General features: G+C 37.7%; 1 long non-coding RNA gene across 1 annotated transcript; it reads right to left on the bottom strand.

Moving 5' to 3' along the window:
- Positions 1-1594: 1594 nt before the first annotated feature.
- Positions 1595-14175, bottom strand: LOC128066885 (uncharacterized). The gene is made up of 3 exons (XR_008201258.1): positions 13966-14175; positions 3455-3525; positions 1595-1719 (listed from the first exon to the last, which is right to left on the bottom strand). It is a non-coding gene; the product is annotated as an uncharacterized LOC128066885 (long non-coding RNA).
- Between the last annotated feature and the right edge of the window lie 111 nt (positions 14176-14286).

Here is a 14286-nt window from a genome sequence, read left to right as displayed (position 1 = left end):
CTTTCTTCAATTTAAGTCTGAATTTGTTATGTATCTTTTACTACCAAAAAAAAAAAAAACTAATTCAGCTCATATATGTACTATAAGCTAAATGCTAATTCTCCAGAAGCAATGATTATATCAATATTCTTTTTAATCCCATGTCTCTGAATTCCTATCACTGTAATTCAGTAACAAGGAAGAAAAGCTGTGATCCAAGATAAAATTGACAAAGGAAAATAGAGAATAAGATAAAACAAGTTTTTTAAATTGAAAATAATTTTTATCAGATTGGATCTAGAAGATCAAGATGGTGGACAGAGTAGGAAGATCCCAAGCTCATCTTCTCCAACGGACCCACACATAGAACTACATATAGAATAACTATCTCTGAAAATGACTTAAAGGCTAGCAGAATACATTTTCTAAAATTAAAGATATAAAATAAAATGGGTAGGAGGGGCACAGAACCCACATCCTAGTACAGCAACCCACAACTAGGAGGGGTATCACAACTGCAGACACTAACCCTGGAGAGTAAGGCATCTGAGCCCCTTGTCAGGCTCCCTAGCTTGGGGCACTAGAACTGGGAAGACAAACCTTCACAAGAAGGATGGACTTAGAGAGTATTATGCTAAGTGAAATAAGTCAGAGAAATCATAAATACCATGCAATTTCACTTATATATGGACTCTACAAACAAGACAAAGGAAAACAAAAGAGAAACAGAGTCAGAGAAACAGATGACAAACTGGTGGACACCAGGGGGAGGTGGGTGGGGGTTGGGTAAAATAGGTAAAGGGGATTCAGAAGTAAAAACCTCCAGCTATCAGACAAATGAGTAACCAAGACGTAATGTTCATCACAAGCAACACAGTTGATAATACTGTCATAAATATGTATGGTGACATTTGGTTAAAAAACTTACAGTTGTAATCAATTCATAATGTATGTGTGCGTTAGTCGCTCAGTCATGTCTGACTCTTTGCGACCCCAAGGACTGCAGCCTGCCAGGCTACTCTGTCCTTGGAATTTTCCAGGCAAGAATGCTGGAGTGGGTTGACATTTCCTTCTCCAGGGGACCTTCCCTACCCAGGGATCAAACCTGTGTCTCCTGCATTGCAGGCAGATTCTTTACCATGTGAGCCACTGGGGAAGCCCATAATGTATATAAATGTCAAATCACTGTTTTCACTTAAAACTAAGATAATATTGTATGTCAACTATATTTCAAGTAAAAAATAAATAAAAGCTTTAAGAGTCAACCCTAATCACAAAAGTAGGAAAACATAAAATGAAACAGTCAGTGTTGAAATTAAGGAATTAAGTCAAATACATACTTGCAAACTTGGAGGACATCCTGGAATTCTTGACAAAGGAACTGTGTGGTAAAGGACAGAAGGATCTTTCCATATCTCAATCCTGAGAAGCAAGAGCTGAAGGGAAAGTCAAGGTAGAACAGTAGAAAAAATATAGGATTTTAACTAAGACTTTTAATAGTTTGGCAAACAGAAACTACAGACTACTGTGGTAGGTGGCTATAAGCAGGTTCAGAACATATAGGGAAATATACATAGTATGGAGAGTAGATTTTTTCATTAATATTTTCACCTTTGTGTTTACTGTGTTCATTCAAAAGTAAAGCTGGCAAGCAACTTTCATGACAGGAGGATTACCAACTGAAAGGGATATCACACTCCTCCAGTGCTGTGTAACTTTCAATGCATCTTCATGATAGTCCTGAAATATAATCAGAGCAGAGTCAAGTAAGATGCTAAGGCTTCTCTTCAGATGCAGCAATTTCCACCCAAAGAATAAATACAAATTCCCTTACTGAAGCTGTGAGTTCCAAACTTACCACCTCAGGATTCTGTGAGATTAAAACTATAAACTAGTCTCATATACTCTGCTAGGACTCTTTTCTCCTTTGTCACCACAGATCATATTATTAATAGCACAACCCTCCTTCATTTATAATCTAAAACCCCGTTATTCCTGCTGGAAATGCCACAGTGCTTTACAACCATCTCTTTCAAAGAGAGATCTCATCTCCTTTGTGAAATCCTCTTCTAATCTCTTCATTGCTAAATAGTCATAATCTTTGCAGTCTAAATTAGTGCTTCTTGGAAATTCCCTGGCAGTCCACAGCACTTTCACTGCCATGACCTGGCTTCAATCCCTGGTGGGGAAACTAAGATCCCACAAGACGCCTAAAATAAACAAGTGCTTCTTTTTTTTTTCTCTACTTGTGGCAAATGGGGGCTACTCTCCAGTTGCAGTGCACTAGCATAGGCTCCAGGCACAGGCGGCAGCAGTGGCGGCATATGGCTCAATAGTTGTGACTCATGGGCTTAGCTGCTCTGCCACATGTGTGATCTCCCAGGACCAGGGATTGAAACAGTCTCCTACACTGACAGGCGGATTCTTTACCACTGAGCCACTAATGAAGCCCCAATAAATGCTTCTTGAACTACCTGTGGTAAAATGCCATTTTTTTTAATTTTCTAATCCTTTGTGGACCGAGCCTTTTATAAAATGAAATTTAAATGAATTACCAGAATTTTTTTAAACATGTAAAATAGAAACCAAATTTTATTATAAATTTGACAGGCATATAATTTCCCTGTCAAATTCCTATAAAAGTTTCTAAAGCTTATTCTTAATTTCTGTACTTATATTTCAGCACAGCAGTAATAGTTCACACACTGCTATCAGTCTGCAGACTGCACTTTGGGTTTTTTCATTTTGCTTTCAAATTTTTATTTTGTATTGGAGCATAGTTGATTAACAATGTTGTGTTAGTTGCAGGTGTTTAGCAAGGTGATTCGGTTATTCTGCTCAATATTTTGCAATAACCTAAATGGGAAAAGAATTTACAGAATGCACTTTGAACAGCATGTGTCTAAACAACTCAGGGTTTAAATTAATGAATATTCATTTATTTGAAAAAAGCTGAAACTTGAATTCAGCATTTGTTTAAGCAGGACTCAGATATGAAAGGGACAGTAACTCTGGAAAGTAGACACTACATATATGTACAAAGGCACGGATGTGAGAAATGACATGGCATGTTACTGACACAATGAACTGAATAGCTCTTACTTGAGGGGCATGTACTGTGAGAGAGGGAACTAAGAGCCAGGTAAGGCTTACAGAGGGAAAGATAAGTGAGGAAAAAGCCCCAACTATTTCTAAAGAAGTACCATGATAGAATCAGTGTCTTTGAAAAAGTAAGCTGGGAGTGGACAGGCTGAGGAGGAACGTTACACTTACAGTGTTATATATTATACCTTTTTTCATGTCCTCCAGAGCCTGGAAAAGTGCTCAGTAGATGATGGATGTAAAGCATCTTCATTAAGTAGCAGGTGTTAAAAAATACTTGAAATTCTGTTAGAGGTACTAATTGAAAATATTCCATATTTACTACACCTGACTTCTAAAAGTTAAAACAAAAAACACTGTGCAGATACTTCACCTGTATAACAGTAAAGAACACTCAGCTTGGAAAGAGTTGATGATTGGCCAGCAAGAGATTTCAATGAATTTCTGAAAGACAAAAACAGACAGGAGTGTATTAACAAATTAAACAGAATAGACTACAATAGGGGGAAGCTGCAACTGAAATGAAAGCCGATCTGCCCCCTGGAACCCCAGAGGGATTCTAGGCTCAGGGATACCCAAGGAGCTGTCTCAAAGGGTCATTAAAGAAGGGAGTAGCTAAGGAGAGACAACCAGAAGACCTTAATACAGAAAAACTGTACCTAGTCAAATACTCCACATCTACCTTCCTCTTCCACCTCTACCCACAAAGCATACATGGAAGCCTAATATTTATCCCTAACCAAAAATTACAAGAGGATAACTCTCCTTTGTGGCAAAGATGTTCAACTATCAACCTATATTAACACACCTCCTTCTATAAGAGAGACTTGTCTCTAAGAAGGAAATGCTTAGCCAAACCACCCACCCCTTCTCAGACCCGTCTTGTATCTAGGTACTACCATATGATTAGTTTTAACCAATGGAATAAAACAGAAGTAATGGGTCATTTCCCTGCCAGGCAATGAAGTGTCTTCTCTATTCTCTCCTTCCCTTCCTTTAGAGGGAGACAGAAAACCACAAGGAATTTTAAGGATAGCAGAATCACAAAAAAAAATTCAGTACACCAAATCACAGGAAGGAAAGTTGCCTGCTGAGAAGACCCTCATTGGACGACTAAAGAAACAAAAAACTAAAATGCTTTTTTGTTAAGCCATTGAATTTTCAGGTTTACTGGTTTCAGCAAATAGCATCCTTACTAACGATAGCCCCTTTTTAAAAAAGGAAATAAGAAAAGGAGGGCACGGGAAAACATCAACAGAAAAATTAAGCTTTGGTTTTAGTGACCCAGAGGCAGGCCTTCCTCTTTGTGGCATGTGGAATATCAGCAGCCTAACAGTCGGCTTTCTATCCACCCACACTAAAGGAAAGCCTGACAGCTGGCATGTTCCATCACACATGCGTATTAAGACAAAGAACTAGGTCACTGGAATGGGAGGGACATGAATGATTATCACCAAGAGGTCAGATGTGGTAGATTAAATTTTTCTTGTAGTACCTTACCCTGTGTGGCCAATAGCAACTAGCACATGCTTTCAACTTTCAGCCAACAAATTTCCTTGTCCAAAACTGCAACTTCATTAGTTAAACTGCCTTCCATGATATCACAGACAACAGTTTTATCAAAAGTTTTGCTACTACATAACACAATTCACCATTTTCCCAGCCTCCTGTAGTGGTTTCCTTGCTAACTAACCACCAACCAGTTTCAAAGCCAATGGTATGTAATTGAAGTTTCTGTTATACCTGCACCCCATCCGAGGTATCCATTTTTAAATTAATCATCCTTTTCAAGCAAAATAGGCAAACACAAAATATCAGTAACATACAAAAATAAGCATATATTTCTCACTTAGAGAAATAAATTATTTAAGTCAATTGGGGCAGTTCTGTTTCAGGCTGTAGATCAAGTTGACATCTTTCCCATGTGTTTCTATCTAGGGCTCTACAGTGGCCAGCAGATGCCTGGGACCTGTTTTATTATGCAAAGATTGGAAACTCCCAGAGTGGCAAGTGGAAACATTAAATAGCTCATAAGGCCTAGGCTCAGAACTGGTGCAGTCTTCTTCCCAAGTTCTTCTGGCCAAGAAGTAAATATCTGCTGAACAATTACCTAATCTGTCACAATTCACTCTCTTGCACACAAAGATGGTGACTACTGCGCAGTAAAAGGTGATTAATATAAGAACCAAGACATTAAACAAAGATTAAATTTTGCAATCTGGTACAACATGGAGGGAACCTGAAGGTATTATGCCAAATGAACAAGCCAAAAAGAAAAAGACAAATACTATATGATTTCACTCACATGTGGAATATTTTTAAAAATAAACTGAACACACACACACACATGGATACAGAAAACAGATTGGTGGTTACCAGAGGGAAAGGGGAGTGGGGAGAAAACAAAATGGATAAAGAGGGTGTATGGTGATGGATGGAAACTAGACTTTTTGGTAGTGAGCACTTTGCTGTGCATGAAGTTGTCAATTATTACGTTGTACACGTATTATAAACCACTATTACAACATATTATAATGTTATAAGCCAATGTTACCTCAATAAATATATATGTAACTGTATGTGCGAATACACACACAAGAAAAAAACTTAAAATTACAATTAACTACCAAATACTGGTAGGAACTGGGGGAGAGAAAAGGAAGTAACTGAACTAAATCTTCATCTTTTATATAAAGTGGAGGAAATAGATGGTGTTTAATCAACCAAGGAGTGTAGGTAAAAGCATAACAATTCAAAGTTTCCTGAAGAACAATAAATTAGTTCAAATGTTTGTTTATGGGGGTAGGCCTAATAACTAGTGGCAAGGAATAGAAACTGTTGCTTTACATCAAAAGTACTGTTGTACTACATTTTTTTGTTGACATGTTCACGTATCACGAAAAAAAGTAATGAATTTCTACTAGAAACTTCTCCCTTAAAGGCTAGATTTTAGAGATGAGAGAATATTCCTATATATAAACTGACTACCATGGAAAAAACTGTATAAGTGAAAGGAAACTTATACTTTCATTGTGGTACACAAGTATGAGTCTCCCCTTTTTATTCAGTATAAGTGCAGAAGTAGTTCACATTGCTAGAGAATGCAGGTAGGCACTAATAAATTTAATATTTAGAAATTTACTTAACATCACTTTTGCCATAAAAAATTCTTAATATGGAAAAATTTACTTATAAAACTTAAGACTTAAGTGATCTGCTGTTACTCACAACATAGAGAACTGATATAAATACCACCCACCAAAAAGCATATAGGTACAACAAAAGGAAGATAGAAAACAAACACTAATAGATTATTTAAACAATAATTAACCCAAACTACAAATAAAACACAGGTCATTCAGGTCAACAATTCTTTCCAACCATGGCAGACATCACAAATCAAACATGGCACTCTGCCCAGTAACACATAGGAACAATCTCCAATTCCAAAATTCATCTCAATACAGTACTCCTCACCCTCCAAAACTGATCAGAGTTGGCAAATCAGTGAAACTTCTTTATCCTAGAACAAAGCAACACTTCAATTAAAGTTTACTACATGAAAATGTTTACTTCATTTCGCCTTTTCAGCATTTAAAAGGCTTAACAGATTTTTCCAAAGGTTAGATATTACATTGAAAATCTTGCCATAATTGAACATTAAGAATGTATTTCTTTATGGCGGAGTCTCGTAGCTACTCAACTAATATAACCTGGAAGTCTGATGGATATTCAAGCAGTAAGGAAAGGCAAAAAGACTGTCCAAACACGTTTCAACAGCTATTTAAAAGATCTGTTGACAGCTTAGAACAATTTTGTTCAATACAGAGTTCCACGCATTTCTGGATCAAAGGTTATTACTGAGCCATGGTATAGAGCAGATGAGCAGATAGATGCTGGCCCACATCTTGTTCTGAACAAAGTTCCTTCCTCTCTTCACCCAAATCCCCACATCCATCTGTCTAAGGCACTCCGCACATTACTATATCATCCTAAATTCAGCTAATTGGACTAGGGCAGGACACTTCACCTTAAAGCAAGCCAATCAAGAGGAATATGGTCAACTTTTTTGTGGCGTATCTTCCAAAATAATCCAGTGAGATCTTCACACGAATTTCAACTGGTGACAAAGAACAAACTTGCAAGTGAAAGTACATACTTGAACTAGAAGACCATGTAAACTAGTCAGGGCCAGCAGCTGGGCCCTATGCAAAAGCAAAGAGCAAAGGACGCCTGCTGAAAAGGAGAGACTGTGGAACAACTGGGCTTCCCTTGTGGCTCAGCTGGTAAAGAATCTGCCCACAATGTGGGAGACCTGAATTCAATTCCCTGGGTTGGGAAGATCCCCTAGAGAAGGGAAAGGCTATCCACTCCAGTATTCTGGCCGGGAGAATTGCATGGACTGTATAGTCCATGGGGTTGCAAAGAGTCGGACAGGACTGAGCGACTTTCACTTCCATGGAACAATTAGTTACTGTTTTTAGTTCTCCATCTAGTTCCGGTGAGGCTCAGGTGTGTTCCAATGTATGCATATGAATGGCCTCAAAACTCCCTAAAGTATCTCTAAAAAAGAAAATGAAAGAAAAAAAAATCCCCTCATTACATAAACTAGTTAAGAAACAAGGAACCCAATTAAAATGACTACTTAGAGACAGCACCCTTGCAGTAACTGTGGGATACTGCCCATACACAATATAAGCTGTACAACTCGTACCAAGATAACTAAAATCAGTCAATTACTGATCTTGACTAGAAGTCAAGGAACCTATTGGTTCTATCAACTTGCATTAAAGATAGCAATATTCAGTTTTTAATTACAAAAGGTACCTATAGAAACATTCAATCTCTTGAATTAAAAGCAAGAAAATAGTAATGCTATAAAAGTAAGACATTCAAGTTAAATCTCTTTTTCTTTCTTTAAACTCTGAAAGGAATGAATGAAAATACATATATATAAAATGGTTCAAGGAGTGGAACTGAAACACAGGAATTAGCTAGCAGGCCCTGCTCTTAGAACACAAAGTGGCTCCAGCCCACACATATAAAAGTTCTTTGGTTAAGAAGTTATAGACCGGCATCCTGCCAGATTTCTGGTTTTGCTTGAATCTGGTTATGTTTGCCCTACAGAATATTTTTAATGTGAAAGCTGAAAATCAAGACATTTCATCTTTTAAAAAGTTAGAATTTTAGTTTCTCCTGAAAAATTAGTAAACCTAGAAACACAGAGCCCAGTTTCCCAATGGGAAAAGCATCCTTTGGTAAGCCACAGTCCTCCGGACTACCTATTATGTTGCTGAGAACCCAGTTCTTCCCCTGTTGCTCCTGACTCCATTAGGATGTGCTGTACTTAGTCACTCAGTCATGTCAGACTCTTTGCTACAGAGTAGCCCACGCAGGTGGTGGCACCCCACTCCAGTACTCTTGCCTGGAGAATTCCAAGGATGAAGGAGCCTGGTGGGCTGCAGTCCATAGGAGTCAGACACGACTGAGCGATTCCACTTTCACTTTTCACTTTCATGCATTGGAGAAGGAAATGGCAACGCACTCCAGTGTCCTTGCCTGAAGAATCCCAGGGACAGGAGAGCCTGGTGGGCTGCCATCTATGGAGTCGCACAGAGTCGGACACGACTGAAGGGACTTAGCAGCAGCAGCAGCAGCCCACCAACCTCCTCTGTCCATGGGGATTCCCCAGGCAAGAATACTGGAGTCGGTCGTCATGCCCTCCCAGGGAATCTTCTCCACCCAGGGATCAAACCCAGTTCTCCCACATTGCAGGTGTATTCTTTACCATCTGAGCCACTAGGGAAGCCCAAGAACACTGGAATGGATAGTCTACCCCTTCCCCAGGGGAATCTTCCCAACCCATGAATAAAACTGGGGTTTCCTGCATTGCAGGCAGATATGAGCCTTTAGGATATGAGCTATCAATCTCTCCACTGATACAGATCTTCCAGTTCACAAACTTACACAATCAACTTGTGAGTGGCTTGGTTAAGATCAGTTCTGACATCAACAACATGGTACAACTATTAACAGGAAAAAAAAAAAAAAAAAGGCTCAGTCCTTTGTCCTGCATCCAGCTTAGCAGTGCAGACTTTTCCTACCCTAAAGTGTCCTTCAGTTCTTCATTTCTTTTTCCTGTAATACGACCATCCCAATCTTCCTCAGACAAGGGTGGAGAGAAAGAATCAAATTCTGTTCTAATCTCCCAGGAGGCTCCTGTGCCTCTAAGTAAACTTATGGATGCAGCTAATAGATAACTGGAAGGAAGTTACATCATCTCTACCAGCCAGCAGCGTCTGAAACTCATACCCTGCTCAGAAAAAAAAAAATTCTTTCAAAAAATGTTTGAATTTAGGCAACTTGCATGTTTACTGGTAGCCTTGAACATCTTTTCATAATGTAATTAAAATTTGTGTCACAGGTTTTTTCTGTATTGAAATTCCAAATGATTCAGTATAAGTTATATTTTCATAACTACTGTTTGGCAATGCAGAGAAAGCTAGATGAAAAATATATTTAATAACCTAATAACCAAACTGGAAAAAGCATTAACTTTAGCATGTTAGAAAAGGAAGAACATAAAAATATTGAATGTTTTTCTCCAGAAAAATACATTAACAAGAATTAAGGTATCTCTACAAAAAAATCAATTGTAATAAACATAACAAGAGAAACAGGACAAACACTTGACCATCAGCAGGCACACATATCACCCCACCAGGGTATATATCCATCTTGATGTTATACTCTTATCCATTATTTGTTGCCTGGGTTTCAAATCCAAATAAGCATGGGTAGTTGCTATAGTGACAATATGCCACTTTTGGAACCAGAAGCTTAGTACTACTGAGTACTTATGGTCTTCATAACGTCAGTACTTCCTCCCACACTTTGAATTATACATCCAACATTACACATTCCGACATTAAAACTTCACAAAATGTGATTTCATTCTGTCCTTTAAAGAAGTCAATTTTGTTACTTTCTCAAAAATAGTTTCCCCAAAATAATTTATAGTTTATGTAGTATAGTAAATGTCAAGAGAAACAACCTAAGTCATATAACATGTTAAGAACATACATACTCAAAACATGCTTAATGGATTAATATTAAAGATTCTGGCTTAATAAAATAAACAAATTGTACATTATTGAAATGTACTTTTTTAAAGAATTTTTTATGTGGACCATTTTCAAAGATGTGGACCAGTCTTTATTGAACATGTTACAATACTGTTTCTTTTTATTTAATGTTTTGGGTTTTTGGCCACAAGGCATGTGAAATATTAGCTCCCTAACCAGCACCCCTCGCACTGGACTACCAGGGAAGTCCCTGAAATATACTGTTTTTTAATCGTAACTGAGCATGATCATATCTTATTAATTCATGTCCTTAGCTCAATGTCATTAATAATAGTATTTCTACCATCGTTCATTTAATATGAAAATTAAAAGATTTTCATATTAAATGAAACTAAAAATTCAAAAGCAACACTAAGAAGCAGCATTTTATTTTATAGCAGATTGATGCAGAGGTCCTTCTTGACTTATAATGGGGTTCTGTTCCAACAAATCCATCATAAATCGAAAATACCATAAGTCAAAAACAATTTAATATACCTAACCTACCAAATATCACAGCTTAGCCTAGGCTACCTTAAACATGCTCAGAACACTTACATTTAGTTGGCTAAGTATCTGACACAAGACTATTTTATAATAAACTGTTTAATATCTCATGTAATTTATTGTACATTGTTCTAAAAGTGAAAAACAATTTTTTTAGAGTATTTGGTTGTTTACCTTGATATCGTGGTGCAACTGGGATATGTGGCTCACTGCCACTGTCTAGCATCATGAGAGAGTATCATACCCATATATTACAAACCTGGAGAAAATCAAACTTAGGTTTCTACTGAATGCACATCACGGTTTCACATCATTGTGAAATTAAAAAATCATAAGCAGAATCACCTACTTTGGAGACTATCTGTATTTTTATTTCCTTTAGGAACTATCCCTAATAATTAAAGATTAATTATTAGTGCTACCTAAGGCCTGTATCCACCTGCCAATGCAAAGGATGCAGTTTTAATCCCTGGGTCAAGAAGATACCTTGGAGGAAAACCCATTCGAGTATTCTTGCCTGAGGAATCTCATACACAGAGGAGTCTTCTGGGCTATAGGCTATGGGGAAGCAAAACAGCCGGACAAAACTTAGCGACTAAACAACAACAAGGAGAGGGTAGTTTGTTGCTAGTAAAACACTAAGAATAAGGAAAAATATCCTTCTCAAATCAATCAGAGAATATCTCCAGATCATCAAAGGGTCAGAGACTGGGAATCCTCATATATTGCTGTTAGGACTGGAAAATGATACAGTCACTATAACAACAGCTTGTAACTTTCTCCAAAAGTTATACATAGAACTATCATACAACCTATCGTTTTCACTTGTAGGTATCAAGACCATATGTCCACAAAAGACGTGCAAATGAATATTTAAAGAAATGGTATTCAAAATAGCCAAAAACTAGAAACCTAAATGTTCACCAGAGAATTCCCTGGCGGTCCAGTGGTTAGGATTTGGTGCTTTCACTACCAGTGCTGGGATTCAATCCCTTATCACGGAACTAAGAGTGGCCATAAATAAGCAAATAATGTTAATCAACTGGTAAATGAATAAACCATAAATAAATGAAATTCTATTCAGCAATAATAAAAGGAATTAATGACACAAGATCAAAAACATTATGCTAAGTCAAAGAAGACAGACATAAGAGATCGTATACTGTATGAGTCCATTCATATCAAATGTTCAGAAAAGTCAAATTACAGAAACGGAAAGTACATTCATAGTTGCCTGGAGATAGAAGTGGGGATTAGCTGTAAATGGGCATGTGGAATCTTATTAAAGAGATGAAAATGTTCTAAAACCGATTTATAGTCTTGGTTGTACCACTTGATAAAATAAATTATTAAGGTGTATGAATTGAATTATATATGAAATTCATGAATTATAGATGAAAAATATATCTCAATAAAATAGGATGTTTTCTTTTTTAAAGTCAGAGAACATTAGAGCTGCAGGGAACCTTGCCAGAACTTATACAAATGAAGAAAGTGAGGCCCCAAAGGGTTAAACACTTGTTTAAATGTTACCCAGCTAGATCCTGACGAAAGTAAAAAAGATCAAAATCCAGCCTTAGCCTCCTACAAAAAATAAAATGCCATGGAACTGTTTAAAATTACAATAATAGTTGCATAGATTTCTTTGTGAGGAGTTCTAGAAGTATCAAAATTTGAGAACCTAAAAGAATGTTTAAAACATAAAAATCCTAAGAATGTGATGTTCAGAAAAAATTTTAAAAAGCTAGAAAAACTCATTTGTCATTCTTTGAGGCTATATAACTTTCAAAATTGGTAATAAAAGAAAAAGAACTAAGCATTTTTTCTGACTGTCCAATAAAAGCTGTATTTCAGGGTAATGAAATGCTGCCAGTTTATGACAGAAAGCTTCTCCAATAGAGAGGAAGAATGCAAATTAATAAATGTAGATGGAATGAAAAAATTATAAATTATCATTTTGAAGCCCATAATAAAATTATGATTCAGGCAAGAATTATCAATTAGTATTAAGGCCATTAAGTGAATGGTTGAAGAGAAAGTTGGACATTTACAGAAAACATCACACCTCACAGATTACTTTGTTTTACAGAGACGTCACCAACCTAATCAAGCGGTTAGCATTAAATGTCCAGGTTTATTAGAACTTCAGGTACTAGAGTAATAAGCTAAACACCAAGAGAAAGTAGTCAAACAATCACAGAAAGGAAGATATTCTCCAGGACAATATGCCTCCTCTTAGCTAATCAGAGAAATTTAAAAAATAAAGTAGGGGTGACTACTCTAGATTGAGATTTTGAAATATCAACAAAAACAGGTGTGGTCCTTAATTGGATCCTGGTTTGGACAAGATGGCTATAAAGAATATTTGGGAGATAACTAGATAAACTTGAAGATAACAGAAGTTATCTTAAGTGTGATAACACTATTTTTGTTATATAGTATTGTTTTCAGAAATACATATTGAAGTACTTACAAGTGGCAGATTCAGATACCCATGGTCCACTTCAAAATATTTCAATGAATTTAAAAAATAAAAAATTCAAGTCCAAGTCTCAACTTCCTAATTCATTGCTGTTTCCATTACTGCTCATTAATTCATTCATAAAATCATTATAAGAATTACATAGAAAAATCTCTTGCAGACAAGAGGTTCAGAGACGTGCTCTACCACGAAGGAAAGCATTTTTTTTGTTGTTAGTTTTTTGTTGTTTTTACTGCTACCGAAAGTAAGACACGTAACTCAGAGGTAACAACTCAGTATCACAGGCAACAAGACACCAAAAGGCATCAAAGCATCACGAATGGAGAATTTTACCCTCAAAGAGCTAAAAACATCTTGTAGAACAGTTTCGTGAAGTTAATTACAAGAAAACTAGGCTGTTTCAAGATCATAGTTAAGGTTCTGAAGCGGCAGCCTCACTAATGCAATCTTCAATTGTTACATAAAATTACCTATTCCCTTCTGACTTCACTACCCTGTACATCCAGTTTACTACTTTCCAAGATGTGGTGAAGTTAACGGACACTCTTTCGAAAATCCCTCTCTCAAGCGAGGGCAGCCAAGCTAAAGAAAACCTTCACCATAACAACCAGCTTCTTTACACCTAGGGCTTCAAAACAGCGAACGCGGAGCCTCCCTCGAAGCCCAGAGAAGACGCCGATTATCAACTAGCAGATCTAACTCATTTGCCTTGTTTTCTCCTCTCTCTCTAAATCCAAAGGGTGGCGCTGTCCTCATTCCTTCCCCACACACCAGGTGAGCGCGCAGGTCCACTTCGAGGTCCGACCGAGGGGTGGCGGTGTCCACTGACGACTTCGGTCCGGCCTCTCCGCCGCCCCGGCCCGCGCGGCTCCTCTCCCTACCCAGCCCCTCCGTGTGAGCCCGCGAAAGCGCCCGCTCGCCTTCTCAGGGGCTCTCTCTCAGAAACTCTCCACAACACTCGGGGCAGGCGGGACGGCTAGGAAGGACACAAGCCAGCACTCTGGCTCTGAGCCCTCAGCCCAGAAACAGAGAAGCGTATAATGAAAAGCGTCGCGACCTCTCGCACCAACGCCAGTTAACGCCACTTCGACC

This window comes from Budorcas taxicolor, chromosome 21, assembly GCF_023091745.1.
Source record: "Budorcas taxicolor isolate Tak-1 chromosome 21, Takin1.1, whole genome shotgun sequence".
In the NCBI taxonomy this organism is placed as follows: domain Eukaryota; kingdom Metazoa; phylum Chordata; class Mammalia; order Artiodactyla; family Bovidae; genus Budorcas; species Budorcas taxicolor.
Note: the sequence above shows the minus strand (reverse complement) of the source record. Positions and strands in the feature narration are given on the sequence as shown.